The sequence below is a fragment of the Syngnathoides biaculeatus genome, chromosome 8 (genome assembly GCF_019802595.1).
Source record: "Syngnathoides biaculeatus isolate LvHL_M chromosome 8, ASM1980259v1, whole genome shotgun sequence".
Taxonomy (NCBI): Eukaryota; Metazoa; Chordata; class Actinopteri; order Syngnathiformes; family Syngnathidae; genus Syngnathoides; species Syngnathoides biaculeatus.
The window spans coordinates 18,966,507-18,982,639 of record NC_084647.1 but is presented as its reverse complement, the minus strand read 5'-3'; the positions used below and the strand labels follow the sequence as shown (position 1 = coordinate 18,982,639).

The 16,133-nt window shown below is 40.9% G+C and overlaps 1 long non-coding RNA gene across 1 annotated transcript; it reads right to left on the bottom strand.

The window, feature by feature from the left end:
- Positions 1 to 2,076: 2,076 nt before the first annotated feature.
- On the bottom strand, positions 2,077 to 11,707 carry LOC133504819 (uncharacterized). Its single transcript, XR_009796082.1, has 3 exons — positions 11,554 to 11,707; positions 6,685 to 6,743; positions 2,077 to 5,298 (listed from the first exon to the last, which is right to left on the bottom strand). It is a non-coding gene; the product is annotated as an uncharacterized LOC133504819 (long non-coding RNA).
- Between the last annotated feature and the right edge of the window lie 4,426 nt (positions 11,708 to 16,133).

The window sequence follows — 16,133 nt, the reverse complement described above, 5'->3', positions numbered from 1 at the left end:
TCATCCCCCCCAAAAAAATCACCTCAGCAACTTGAAAGGGACAATCAGCGACACTATCCCAAGCATCGGGAAACTCAATTAGCACAAAGCATGCGGTAATGCCGTCTCACTCTTCAACTCTGAGATTAAAGCAGACTAGATTCTTTCTCTGTCTTTCAGTCATATTTTAACAACGGCAGGATTCGCCGCGCCAGCACAACTGTGACAATAGGAGCATACAGCAGCGGGAATCAAACGGATGACAAAATAGCGAAAGAGAAAAACACCAAAGTGTGTGCGTAGGTCATCAAAATGCTGCTTTAATCTCGGAAAAAAGGATGCTCATGCTTCACGCGCCTTGAAATCCTTTTTCATCTTATTATCTGAAAGTCTTGAAAAGCCCCCCCTGGCAACCCAAAGAATGACATGAAAAAAAAAAGCCCACTTTTCTTGACAAACCCCCCCGCCCATCTAAAAGCCAGCCACAGAAGAGAGGGATCCTACGAAACATCCCTGGAGGACTTCATCTTCTGCACTCTCGAGATGAGACGCCATCGATCGCCTGCGTTCGGGCTAAATTCGTCTTCGTGATAGGTGACAGTTGCCTCCAAAAAAGCTTTTGATGAGCTTCCAGTTGGGCAGTTGGAGAAAATTGACTAAAGTGAGACATTTGTGCTCTAACTTCAAAGAGAGTCATCTGGATGTGTGTTTCAGCTCCCCACAAAACAGGGGGAAAAAAAACCCACTCGGACCCAGTGTATTGATCTTGGTAGTACTGAGGTCTGAAGGGAAATATTTGATCAACATATGGGTAAAATCCAGACATTCAAATGTTCCACATTTTTAAAAAGTTCTCCCAGGTTCAAGTCTGACATTTGTGGGCCCAAATAAGCCAAGGACGAAAAAAAATGCTGAGCACATTTTTATTAACAACCTTCTTGAAATCACCCAGTTTTGGAGGGGGTCTGTTCCTTGCAAATGAGCCACTGCTCACCCCACTTCACTTTTAGTGTCAGGTGCGAGAATACAAAGAAGGGTATTATGGCTGCAAAGCGTGGATCCTCCTTGCAGCTGAGTAGTACGAGAGAGTAGTTAGTGTAAGACTTTACACCAATTTGATCGGCCAATAATTGCCATTTTCTGCTGATCAGCTGTTTTAAATTCATAATTTGCCGATTCGATCAGTGAGGTCATTCATAACCCCCAAGAATGTTTACTCCACATCGCCATCGTGCACACTATATCTAAATCCAAAAGATAGTTTATTTTTATCTAGTAGTATTTATAGAGCTCGTGCACGTGACGTCATCATTTTCACGGCGCCATATTGGCGGTCAAACAGAGACATTGAACAGGAGGAGGATATTTACAATGCCCGAGACTTGTTCTGCTGTTGGTTGTCACAACAGACGAGACAGATATTCAAAGAGATCATTCTATGGAATACCAGCTGAAAAGACCAGAAAAGATCGATGGATTTCGGCAATTAAACATGTCGGATGGTGCCCAACCAAAATACACACACACCTGTGTAGCGATCACTTCACTTCAGGTAAGATTTTTTCTTCTCAATCTAAAATTACCAAAAAGTATTTATAATGTCAAGTTGCCACTTTTAAGAACAATGCCCGTTCAAAAACAACTGTCGCAGAGGTATACGGAGGTTAAGTGTGGTCGCAATCGCTTCCGTGTACGTTCCGTAGAGATGACTCCGTCTTCTTTTTTCTTTTTCAATCATAGTTAATGAATGAGAGTTTGTGTAAAACCGGGGCTCATTTATTTAAATATTGGCATTTGTATTGAATACGAGGGGAAAAGATCGATGGATTTCGGCAAAGTTTAACGAACACACTTCCGCATTCACAAGCCGTCGAAACCATCACTGTGTGGGATTTATTCTTAATGACAACAGATCCAGCAACAATGTATTCGTATGCGTCTAGACTTTTATACGCTTTCAAACTTTTCCTTACGACTTACTCACCAGATCCAAGCGTAGATCCAGTTGTCCAAGACAAGCGGAAGCAAATTAACAGTCCGATTTCTTATCGGCGAAAACATCAACTTCGGCATTAAATACGGGTCCTCTATGCCGAGTTTATCTAATTTTCCCACGTAGCGTTGTTTATTTTCACCTTCTAAATGTCTGACGGTATTGGACAAGACTCTGGGAGTCGTGCTACAAGACTTATTTCCGTGTCGTCTCCAACCGACTTAGCATTGAGCAATGCTTAGTTTGACCGGCAATATGGCGAGGTAAACAAATGTCACGGGATTTTATGACGTAGGTACACGAGCTCTCAACTTTTTTTGTCTTTTGTAAATATCTGACGACCAATAAAGTTATTTAAAAAAAACTCAGCTGAGAGAAGACAGCTAAGAGAGAACACGTAATGCGCGGATCAGACTACAAAACAAATTCCTCTTTCACGATTGTACTACTGTATGTCAGACTACTGTAATAAAATCTAGTATTCTGATAGCAGAGCATCCCATTTTTTACAATCAGTGGGATTTATCTGGTCAAGTCTAATGTAAGTGAATACATTTATTTCTGTGGAGATGGTAACGCGGGTGGATCGCGCCCACTGTATTATAAAATGAAAATGGGGAAAAATATGTATGTTGGTAGGCAAAGGTGATCAGGACAAGAGAGGATTTCGTGTAAGGCTTGCTTGAGGTATCTTCATTGAGTTCACCGTTAACCTCAAAATGGCGATACAGTCATAAACCAAGGACTCTTAAAAAGCTACTTAGGCATAAATACATCTCAATTTATCATTAGCCTCCCCACACTTCATTAATGTAAATGGAGAACTGTGGAAAGCTCAGTCATATGTGAGGGGGATTTCGTCATTTAATGTACAACTGGATGGTGTCTGGGACCTGGTGAATCACACTCACACGTCTGAGAGCTAAGGAAGGTACGAAGTAAACAGTCAGGCTTTTAACATCTCAAGAGAAGCTTTCAAGTTCAAAGCCATTCCGGAAAAAATTGATTACAATGGTGTCTAAACACTCTCCGGAAGCACGCAGAACCTTTTATTGAATCCCTTCCCAAGTGTCTTTAAACGTTCCATCAGGGCGCTCACGTGTGACACTGTCATGTGTGGCTTACGTAACAGCAAACATCCCCTGCAGCCGGTCGGACGGAAAATGTTGTCTTCAGTTCAGTGAGGCGTGCTCGTCTGTGACAGCCATTACTGCCGCTTCCTTGTACTACTGTGAGCATGAATACCATTTCAATGACTCCCCTTCTGCAAAAACAAATCTTAAGAAAACTAATGAAAAAAGGTGACCAAGAATTAAAGGGAAAATATGTGCTAAAAGAACAGGAACATTTGACCTTGAAAGATTTCTTTAAACAAGTAAACACAACACTGCAACGATACCAATGTGACCAATACCATTGTGTTGTACTAAGGCAAGACATAGCGAATGAGAAATGCGGAAACTGGAAGTCCTTGACAATGAGTGCCCGAGGTGCATCCTTCGCTGTTGCTGCCAGTGCCGTATCCCCGTAGCAACCCTACGGCAACAATGCTGACTGTGATGTCGCCCGTATTTCCCTGCAAACATCACCTATGGGGATTTGGTCACACTACCTGGTGATCCCTCTGGCAAACTGATGCGTGAAGTCCTGTAACTGGCCCCCTTCAATCTTGCGAATGTGGTGGGTGGGCATTTAAACAGGTGGGAAACCACACTCTAGGATGACCTGGCAGGCATCGTCGGCCCCCAAATCGTCAGCCTTCACGGCTGGAACATGGCGCAAGATCACCATGCTTGGACTGCCTCTGCCAGTTGTTTGTGTGTCTATCGTGAGTTTACGAGCTTCTTGCTGGTGTATTTACCTCTTTGCCATGTTCCTGTGCCACCACAGTCAAGTCTTTTTTTCATGTTTCAAGTTTTTTGCCTTGTTGACCTTAATCCGACCTTGTTTTCACGTTTTTGGACCTTGTCTTCTGCAACGTGTTTTTGTGCTTCTGCCTTTTTGGACTGCTTACTTGTCTATGAACTCTGGGTGGAATTAAACCACCCTCGAAAACCATGCCACTGCCTCGGAGTCCTGCCTTTGGGTCTTACCCCATGCCGCTTGCTCGCAACCGAACAAACTGACAACTAGTGACACCACACGCGAGGCTTAAATACAAGGCATCATACGTACCTATGAAGCGCAGGTGAGGAGCTGCTGCCAGGAGCAGCCGTGCAACCGGAATTGGCAACCACGACCCTGACAGGTGGTCCCACTTGCTTAGTTTACTGATCTCTTCCAGTATCATCTTTTAATATGTGGATCTCTGCAGGGCAAGGCCAGTGAAGGCTCAAGAAGTCTTATGCTGGATAAGCAAGGATCGTTTGGTATACTTGCTTTTGTTCTGCAAGTTTCCCCACATGAAAAGTCTGGGAACAAACTTCCCAAATAGTTGCAGTCTGCACTCTCTTCTAAGTATGCAAAAAGATCAAGCTATTAGCTTTAAAAGGTCTGAAAAGACCTGTCATTTATCCCTAGTAATGTGCTCCCTGTGTGCTCCATCATTTTTCTTCCCTCTTTTCTTTGGTCACACCCTGTAAAACACTGACAGTAAAAAGTGACATTAAACAAAAAAGTATTTGATCTCGGTGCCATATTTCTCCTGGTATGATTCACTGAATGGCGCTATTCCCTTGTCAAATGGGAGATTGAAGTTACAAATTGGTAATGAGAATTTTACCGTCAGTTTTGGGTAATGATAGCATACCACACATCTCAAATGTGGCCAGGTGTGCCAAACTAGCGGTGTTAGCATAAGCTCACTAAGCTACCACCTCTGGACATAACTAGACCTCATATTACTAGCAAACTGTTAACCTTTTTCTTAACTAGTCACTATCATGTGTTCTTTTCCAGATAATATATGGTAACAGCTTGAGAATGCAAGATAAGTATTGAAAAAATTACATCACACTCATCAGTCCGGTAACTAAAAAACTGGACCAACAACAAGCTCCGTATCATTCAGCAGCACACTGGTCACCTGCAGCAGCTGTTTGCATTACCGTGGGACAGTCATGCATGTTTTCATCAAAATCCTACACCTACACACCAAAAATAGTCAGTATTTGCATTAAATCAGCATATGGTGGCCATCACTTGTTAAAATTACGAGGATTAAGTGACTTTGAGTTTGTCCTTTGAAAAGAAGATCTTGGCAATACCCGGTGGTCTAAGAAGCGGTATACTGTACTTGCTTAGCAGCCCAAACTGACACAGGACAGGTGGTGTCGGGTGGTGTTTTGTCCTTATGCAGAAGCACGGTCGTTGCAGTGGGCTATCAGCTAAGGGAAACAACAGGCCGAGAATGAGTTCAATTTTGTTTTAAAAAGATTTGAAATTCATACACATGTGGTGAATTTTCATCTGTTATCTGGAGCTCACTGACTGAATTAATTTAGTTGTTGCTATAAAATGGTTCCCAATCTTCTAGTCAGAAAGTGGGTAGATGTTTTGCTCAACATAGCCTACATGCATTCTTAGACAGTAAAGATTGTGGCAACAATTTACAGCTATTTTATGGATGACCGAACTAGCTTTAATAGCGTAGGTGGCTTAGCTCAGCTTCCTACCAGTTCTGATCGTAAAGCTTTTTGTTTGTGGCAAAATATTAGCAATTCTTTTACAAAATTTTACAATGATCCATCTACCTACTTGGGGTAAGTAACTAGCCATGTTACCTTCAATGGCTAAGCTTGCTTGAGCATGTTTCTGGAATGAAACCCTAAACAGGAGACTAAGGGTATCTTCATCCTTAAGGCAAACCATAAACGCTGGCATTTGCGGGATGTTTTGATTTATTTACTTTTTTCAAATCTCATACTGCATTCAGGTAGTACAGGCTTCAATTTTCTGCTCCACCTGTCCAAGTGCACATTCATCAAACACCTCAGCGCTTGCTTTGGCACAACAGTGTGACAACGCACAACTAAGATGCCATCCAGTGTAATAACTGTCAAAAACAGAGTTCAAATTCTCAGGTGGTGAATCCACAACACAAAGTCAATAACACTCAGACAGGAGTTTGACATTAAATTATCTGAGTGCAAATCTGTCTCCGAGCGAGTGTGCAATACTATTATGTTCTCAACTTTCTCAATGAAAGCATACTAAATAAGTTGGGTGGCATGTCCATCACGAGTAGACCTCAGAATTGTTCCAATCAGCCATGCCCAAAAGAAACAGGAAGTCTTTCATTTTGATGAGTAGTGGCCATTTTTAGGGTCATTTCGGGGGTGTTCGATGGGCAATACTAAATTCTGACAGGTTTTTTTTTTCTCATAGGCTGTGGGGAAAGTATAGGAGCTACGTTTGATGACTAACAATTAATTAGTCAACGCCACATAGTCAACTCTTGACTAAACAAAATGTGTTTTCAATGTATTGGTTTCTTTCATCTTAATCTTATGAAGTAGCACATCCTTTTATCTTTCTTTTCAAAAACAATTCATGAAAATTAATGGGTTTATAATTCCCTCACATTCAAGTGTGGTTTTCTTAGGGTTTCAATTTTACAGTTTTCAGAAGGCAACATGTCCTTTGTTTGTCTAATAAAGATATATTTGCGACACTTCATCTCCCTCTACACGACACAGAGAGACACAAACATTTTAATGCCAGAGAACATTAAGTTTATGAGCAACAAATAGCTGGAAATGAAACAGGTGTACCTTTCTGCTGCCGTAGGTCTTGATTTCACTGCGAGCAGTGTCGTAAAGCAGTGCAAAGCCTGAGAAAAACAATAAAAAAACAAATACTAAACTTCATGGGTGATGACTCTTGTGAAATGCCTGTAAAGAATTGATTAGAATCCTTCTTCCAAACAGATTTAGATCTATAATTAGTTTAGCGGCATTTGGCCAAACGTAAATTAGACATGTGACTTGTGATTGGGTCAAGATGTTGATGAAAGATTTCTACGGTGGCCTTCGGCATTGAAACGCCGTTCTGTTTGCCGTCCCAAATTAATCTGATTACTGCAATTGAATTGTAGCAAGTGCGTGAGTTAAAGAGGTCCAAACGCAATCTTATGCAAATCTAATGCCGCCAAAGGTTATTACGGTAGTTTTCTCCATTACAGTTCTTTAGTTGAAGTAAAGTACATTCCAATTAGGGATTTAGAATTGCTGTCAATCTAACAACGCCTCCAACATGCAATGACTGTGTGATGCATGGTGATAGCATGAAACTTCAGGGAACACTTCTCTAGTGGTTCAGAATGTGGTACAATTGTGACTTGATCAGTTTAGCACTTTGTACCCGAGAAGAAACACCTCGCAATGAAGCGTTTTGGACAAGCTGCAGGGTCTTGGAGACTTGCTGCTAACAGTTACAATAATCCAGCATAGAGGTCACAAAAGCATGGACTATTTTTTTCCAGTATCAGTGTGAAGAAAAAAAATGATGTCCTTGAAACTTTTACATAGGAGTGGAGCAATAAATTTGATAATAAGTGACGCCAAGGTTCCCTCTGCTACAGCTGGAGTGGAGCCCAAAGACTTCTAGACCAGCTATGTCATTAGAGTCCTCGGATCCTGGTCCTCGGAGCCAAGGACGATAATTCCAGTTTTATCAGAATTCAGTCAGAAGAAATTGCTGGTCTTCCAAGACACGGCGTGATTTTGGATTGTGTGAGTCATCTGCTTAAGTGTGAATTATAAGCGTGTCTTCTATTTATACCACAGAGGGGAAGCAAGTAAAGAAAGAATAGTACTGGTTCAAGCATGGACCCCTGTGGGACATCGTGACACACTTTTACACACAGTTTTTGTTAAAAATACACTAAGCAAACCAAAAGCAAACAAATGACTTCCCTTTACTTTTTTTTTTTTTTTTTTACCACAAAAGAATAATTCATAAACTACAATACATAGATTTATTATTCTTGTATTCAGACTGTTCAAACTGTTACTGTCTGTCATTGACCAAAAAGAAGACAAACTGTTATTGCCTTTTCTGAAAAAGACAAAATATATTCCACAATATTCGCACTTTTCACAAGTTTCCTATTCATCGGGGTATCTTAGGGCATTACAAAATGAGCACAAATATGCAAATACATAAGTTTTGTGTAAATAGTTAATGATAAATTCCGCAGGGAGAAGAGTCTTTTTTTTTGCTTGAATAAATAAACTACAAAGACCGGGATTCCATGTATACATGAATTGAAGTTTGAACTGGAATACATACCAAACCATGATTTTTGGCGTACCGTTGCATCCTTATTTTTCTTCCATTTTTTTGCATTGACAATTGGAGTATCTTGGTTGCGGTTTAAAGTGTCGAATACTCCGGGTTGGTTTGAATCTACTATCTAACGCTACACAATATAAGGAATGAGAAGTGAGACATTTTTAAAACAGCCCTTGCACATTTCTTCCATATTAAAGAATGTCAACATTGACGGAGTACAGAAACACTGCCTGTCGTGCTCGACCAGCCAGTTTTGCAAAGTGTCGTCGCCGTTGTTTTGACACGGAGACAAGCCAACGTAGCCGCTCGGGCCATTTAATCAATCTTGGCAAACCCTCAGAGGCTTAATGAATGTCCCTGCCAAGTTTCATAAATAGGGATCAATTACAATTGATTTGGCAGTCTGATACATTTATTAAAATGACATCCATTTATTCTCCCGCTTACCTGCTGCGCCATCGGGCCAACGAGTGGCAGCATCTCATATGTTATTCCAAGTATCACCTTCACATATTTGTGCAATAATAATTAGATGAAGATTCACCATGCCATTTCTCAAAATGCTTATGTGGCTCAACTATTTGCCCTGAAAAGTGACATATTATAATATATGGCGGCATAACCCGGGAAAGAAGACTATTGACAAGGTGCTGGGAAACTGCTGCAGTGGCTTTCTCGCAGAGCAGGGACGCTGTTACAAAAAATGAAATAAAAATGTCTTTTGACGGGCGGTATGGAAGGGGATACTGACATCACAGTGATTGGATGAAATCACACGTGTGCAAGTCTCAAGTACATTAAGGCTCAACTTCAAGTATAAAACAAGTTCCACATTTTGTCGAGTCCAGTCCCAATTCATGTCATCCTATTACTGTAATACGGTCCTTTACATACAGTACACTGTCCCGCCTCTTTAGCAGAACGCATACCATTTCCGACACTGTGAAAATTGTCTGGTTACCTTCAGGACATCATTCCATCTCCGTGAGTACCCCTGAAGACGAGTTGGCCTTATAATTCCCAGAATTAATAGGTAGTCGGAAAATGACTAATGGAAGTGAGTTCTTTTGCAAAGTTTAGGTCAGGTGACTGATTCGCCCACCGACGATGTGCGTTCCAAACCCAAATAACAAGACAGTGGCGTTTGCTGAACATGATTATAATCACAAGATTTGTTTCCAAGAGGAAATTATCATCTTGTCACGCAAATATAATACTGAAGATGAGAAAGTGTGTTTACAAAAAGTGAAGGCCATGCTTCAGTGATTTCTGTAACTGTGTGTGCGTGTGCATGTATGTGTACACTGCAAATTGTCTGTTTTTGCACAGACGGGAGCCGAAAGAGAGACAGATTGTTGGCTCTCCTAAATCCTGCCTGACCGATCAAGTTCACCATGACTTGTGAAGGACAAAAATCAAGATGTCATTCCAAAGATTTGTAACGTTTTTGAATTGAATAACTACAAACATATTTTTATTTTTATATATTTTTTTTTTTTTTTTGCCAGCACAAAGACACTTGCTGGAGTGGCCTCCTCGGAGAGCCATAACAATTCCTCATAACAACATGCAGCAACACGGTTACTATCAAGGGAGGTTACCGTAATACCCGGCCTACAGAGCACACCTGGTTATAACCCTCACCGATTACATTTGTAAAGGAAATACCATTTGGTACATACGTACGCCGTAGCTGTGTAAAAGCCGCAAGTGCCCACATTGAAACCCACATTGAAACATGAGATATTTTCAAAGAAAGACAGTACACAGAAAGAGTATAACGCTAGAACGGCGCAAGCGCTAATGCCGTGCTAACGCTAGTGCTAACACTACCGCTGTGCTAAAGCTAGGGCTAACTATAGTCCCGCGCTAACGCTAACAGGGCTGGTTAAAATAAAACTTACCAGTAAATATCACTGAGACAGTTACAAAGGACCAACACGCTAGCACGCCATTAACAGGGCCGGTAAAAGTCACTTCCTCGGCACATATATTCTACCACTCTCATTCTTACCTTTTCTGCTCGACTGCCCCCTTGTGGCCGTTAGAAAAAATGCACAAAACAGCCACATCACCGAATAAACCGGAGAATAAACCGCAGGGTTGTAAACGTGTGAAAAAAGTCACGGCTCGTAGGCTGGAAATTACGATAATTTATTTTGAATTTATATAAATTGTATGAAAAGCAAGTAATGTACCTTGCAAGACATGACTCATCTTTGCATTACAACTTCAACTACATACTGAAAACTTTTTTTTAGATGTTATCTTCCTATTTGCAGTCTTAACTTTTTACTCTTTTGTGATCGGTAAGGAATGATGGAACAGATTAAAAAGGTGAAACTCTCTTGGACTGACTTTTCAGTTGCCTCTGTTTAACTTTTGAGGATTGACTGTGACCCGGATGGGCGAACAAATCAGATTTTGTTCCAGCCGGTGAACACCCAAGGCTATCAATTTTCAAGGGTGTGTAGTTGAAGTCAAAGGATGAAGGCTTTACCTGTTCCTTTTTGGTCCCTGTATCCTCCAGTGTCAGAAAACATGGGGACTATTTACTTTGATGATCAACTAATCGTCACAATTATGATTATCAATAGATGTGGTTTTAATGACTTGACTGGTGTATGCCACACTTCCATTCTTACGGTGGTCACTAAGTCAGAATGCGCTCTAGTCTATAACTAGCTTAAGCCAATGCAGAAATTACAGTTAATGTATGTACAAGGTAATACATATCAAACAGTCAAATAAAAGTCAACGGGTACAGGAGTAAATGAAGGTGCCATCTTGTGATATGTGACCACGTATTCTTATACTGCTTCGTAATAATCATATGTCGGGAGAGAAGTAAACACTGGACCCCTTGTACCTCTTTATCTTCTCTATCTTTTGACATTTATGTAGAATTGTCATTAGCTTAGAAATTTGAATGTAATGTAAAAATGTGGAATGATAAGTGAACCTTATGCAACACCACCACTTTTCTGGAACAGCAAGTAATTTTAACATTTATGTAGTGTATAACGCTAACATATACGTGTCTTGTATAGAGCCTTTTAGAACACAACTAGTATATTGATGGTCTATGTTCTGCACTGCTAAGCTACAAATAAACAATAAAATGAAAGTTAAGAAATGCTGTAAATGAGAGGCCATCTTGTGCTGTGTGCCCAAGTATAATTATGTCACTGTGCAAACTATTTCATTACTAACCTTGAAATGTCATATATTGGGACCGTTGTAGACCTATTTGTGTGTGTGTGTGTGTGTTTTTTTTAAACCAGCTTAAAGGTTAAACGGATGCAAGAAATGGCACACAACAAAGCGATGCAGCATCTGTGGCTTACAGACGTGGTGCCTTCAAGTGCCTCCAACTAGATCCGGACATTGACAAACTTCTCTCTCTCTCTCTCCATCGCTCTCATTTTCTTAGCAGCAGCTGCTGTGTGTGTTTATGGGCCGTCACGTGGCTCTCGCAGATAAATTCAAGCAGCACTGAGGTCAGCGCCTTTCGCCTTAAGCTGACTGTGGAGCGTCACAAACGATATGCGTGTGTGTGTGTGTGTGTGTGTGTGTGTGTGTGGGAGGGGGGAGTTGTGTAAGAAACGTAACCGCATTTATGAGCATCCTATTAATACTTTGTAGTTTGAAATGGTTAGGTACTATTTATCCCTTTTGTTTTTGTCAGTGATATGTTTGATGGCCACTAATTCCAGTTCTATCCTTATGGTTCATTTGACACAATTGTGATTTTTTTTTCATCTTTGTGTGTGTGTGTGTGTGTGTGTGTGTGTGTGTGTGTGTGTGTGTGTGTGTGTGTGTGTGTGTATTTGTGCTGGGGGTGGGGTGGTTTGATATCATGGCGCCGTCATTTTTAAGATTAGCATCGGGCCTTGTCCAAGTATGGATAAAAAGCTCAGATGTAGCTGCTACCTGCTCGTGCAAGTAAAGCATTAAAGGATAGATTGGGTACAATTTCTGCAAGTGTTGACATTTTTCAAGTGATCACTTTTTGAACGTTCCTAGAAAATCGCAATGTCTCTTCACCGCTGAGCTAACTGTGGGACTGGCCCGCGGGCTAATCTTGCGGACATTGGGGGTTACCTGGTGACTCTTATGGTAAATCATTGCCGACGGCTGTCAGGAAGTAATGCTGAGGTTGGCCTCGTTTTGTCAAACATTTGCAAGGCAAGAACAAAAAAAAAGAAATAAGAAAAAAGGGGTAAAATTAGAGGGAAAAAAGAGGATAAAAATAAAGGAAAAGACAAGCTAGAACCCCCTTCCCGAATTGAAAATGTAAATGAAAGAAAAATAGTAGAGGAAAAAAAAAGATTAAATAAGAGGGAAAAGGATAGAAGAACAAAGGAAAAAGAGAAAAGGGAAAAAAAGGAAATAAAACAAATGGCAGGGAGAGTCAGCCCAGGCCTACTAAGCCCGATGTAATATTTAATATTTGTGTTACAGGTATTTATTTTTATTGCTTACTTCAATGATTCCACTGTGGGCGTCTTTTCGGGTTATTTCATGTGTTCCCTTCGTCAGCTTAGCCAGATGGGATATGTGTCACTAGAAATGTACAGAAAGTTAAAAAAAAAAAAATCAGATATAGGCATTTAAATAGGAGTTGTAGTCTTATTGCAACCCAAGACAAAATGGCTCCTCTCATCCAGAAGTGTCTTGATGTTGTTGTATTGCTGAAGGCATACAGAAGAGCCATGTTTTATTCAAGTGTGTGTGTGTGTGTTCACATGTAGATGATCCTCTCATCCAGAAGACCTTGTTGAGAAGCCCCAGTATGAGAGCGCCACCATTTGGCTGCCACGTGTCACTGCACTCAGAAAAAAAAAATGAAGGTGAGCATCCAAACGGAGGCCCTTGAACCTGCCATTTGACCTGCTACAGTACCTTTTCATTTTCCAAATAATTTCAGCCGTCCCTGCGTTAAAACGCTCACCCGCGTGACATCAACCCGTTAAAACAAACAAACAAAAAAAAAACTCCTGAGCCGTGACTGCATTTTGAGGAGAAAGCAGGTGAAAGCGGTCTCCTTGGATTTTCCTGTGAGCTCATTTCAATTTCTAATGGTGGCTTTTCAAAGACCCGCTTGAATACACACGTGCAAACACACAACCAGGGAGCGGCTTCTTGAGTGGATCCTGTCATGATAACGCTTGACTCTGGGAGGGGGTGCGTGATGTTTCCATAGTTTTCTGGGGAAGTGATCCTCAGCTCTTCACTGAAAAAGAAACTATTCGTAACATATTTATGTGCCTTTTCTGTCTCCGAGTTGCCCAAAAAAAAAAAAAAAAAAAAATACACGAAGCACACATTATTCATGTGGAATGGAGACTAAACATTGCCGCAAATAGCAAAATCCATGAGAAATTGACACCAGCCCGAGAATGTTTAGAATGTTTACCTGTAGATGCCACAAGAGGGGAACAAAGCATTATTTTCACTCAGCAAGTCTATGGCCTGACTAAATGAAGCTTCTCCAAGTACTTTAGTGTAGTTCTTTGGCACCAAAATGCCGCAAGAAGAGACCAAAGCTCATTTTAATATATATATATATATATATATATATATATATATATATATATATATATATGACATGACTATGGCCTGAGCGCAATGACAAAAAATAATATCTACAAATACGTAAACGCCGGACAAGGAATATGCAGGGTTCATGGTACACCAAACCCCCAATCCTGTGAATCACAACTCAAGCAATTGACATCCCCTCCTGCGAAAATTGTTTTAAATCGCTCATAATAATAGCTTGCATCCATCCTCTTATCCTCACAAGGGTTGTGGGGAGTGCTGGAGCCTATCCCAGCTGTCAATGGGGCAGGAGGCGGGGTACACCCTGAAGTGGTTGCCAGCCAATAGCAGGGCACATCGAGAGAAACAGCCACACTCACAATCACACTTATCAATTTAGAGTGTCCAATTAATGTTGCATGTTTTTGGAATGTGGGAGGAAACTGGAGTGCCCGGAGGAAACCCAGGCACGGGTAGAACATGCGAACTCCACACAGGCAGGTCCGGGATTGAACCCAAGACCTCAGAACACTTTACCACATGATCCGCCATGTCACCTAATAATAGCTTAAACCTTGAAAATAATACATCCTATGCTCCCAAAACTCTTTAATACTTTACACGTTCAAACTTATAACAATTCAATTACATTCCCTGGCATTGACGGCTTTAGAAGTGTGAACTGGGGAGGCAGTAAAATGAGCCCTGCCTGACAATGACCTTCTTTCAGTCTCGTCTTTAAATCTAACAGTGTTATGGGTGGGTGGGGAACAGATTAATAGCATTTCCATCTACTCAAATGTGCAAACATAATTTGAGATACGAGTGTTCTGAGTTAACCAGCCCAGTCACAGAACAAATTAAACTCCTGTCTCAAGACACCAAGGAACTGTCAACAAGTCCGTGAACTGCCGACAACAAATAGTAGCGGGAAGTCCGCTGTATATGTTTTTTTTTTTTTTAGATTTTTGTGTGGTGGTGTTTCCATTGCATTTTACTCTTGTAAAATGTGTGCCTTGGCGCAATTAAAAAAAAAAAAAAGTTTGGAAACACTAATTTAACACGTGCTACTTCATAGATTTAACAGAAATCTTTTGAGTAGGCCCTCGTGCGTTTATTCGCCCTTGGCGGAGGTAGGGATCTTGAGACTTCAAAGGGAGCCCCTGCCAAAATGGACTAAGCTGCTTATGAAGTGACACTTTTTTAACTCACTCCCCCAACACGCACACTCCATTAAAAAAAAAAGAAAAAAAAACACATTCCATCCAGTGTGTCAGCCAGTCCTTGGAAGCTCTGCGGGATGCTCGTCCTCAGGCCTCCGAACCGGGACACGTCCGACAAATAATAGTGTGATGACACAGCTGCTTGCGTGGGCCCCAACAGACTGTTAATATGTGAATCATATTCAGGCTGTGTTACTTGAATCCCATTCAAAATGTAGCTTCCCCAACACGTTTTATTAATAGCCCACAGCAGACATTACTGACGTAACATGGAAGCTTTTAGAGGAGAATTAAAGGACGAGAGCAGATCTAATCTTCAAACTGGCCTATGATGATATGAACTCTAAAACCTTTGTTGTTTGAATACCTTATTTACGCCAAGAAACCTTTAAAACACACATTTAACACTCTAATTCCAAAATCAAACTCAGGATTAAACCTGTAATATGACAATCGAACTCGACACCCTAAACCCGACCATGAATTGACATTCCTTGGTACGTAAGGTCTTCGGCTCAGAGGCCACGTCATGGTCCGAGATGCGAGGCCGTTGTCCACAAACTTGTTTTAGCCTGTTACTACTTCACGGCACCGTCTTTATTTATTTAACCTCTGCCGGATTAGCATACTTTGTTTTAACCGTGTTCACCTTTACAGTGGTCTAGTGGAACGTGTATTAGCCCTTTGTCATTCTTGTAAAGGTACCAGCACCAGGTTTTGGTTTCATCCCCAGGCAAGCAAAAGGGATTATGGAGATTTGCTTTTAATCTCAACGCTTCTCTGGGTTGCTATCATATTTTTGCTTTTTATCTTTCATCATCTTCATTCAAAGATGTGATGATTAAGTGGAGTAATGTTTCGTGGGTCAATTAAAGTCAATTTGGATCCCAGCAGCTGTTAAGTGTTAGAAACACACTGACTGCTGTAGCTAAAAGATACTGCAAATTCATTTCCATGATTTGTTTTAAATACATGAAATGTGTTTGAAGATAGAAGCTGAAAATGTGCAGACTGAGAACAATTTAGCAACGAATTGTGGCAATATAGCGCTCTATATTTAGAAACTGCACAACAAAACAAACTTTGGTGAGGGTATAGAAATTTCACACACCATATTAATTAAGGTTATGCAGTACCGCTAACATTACATGCGCCAGTCT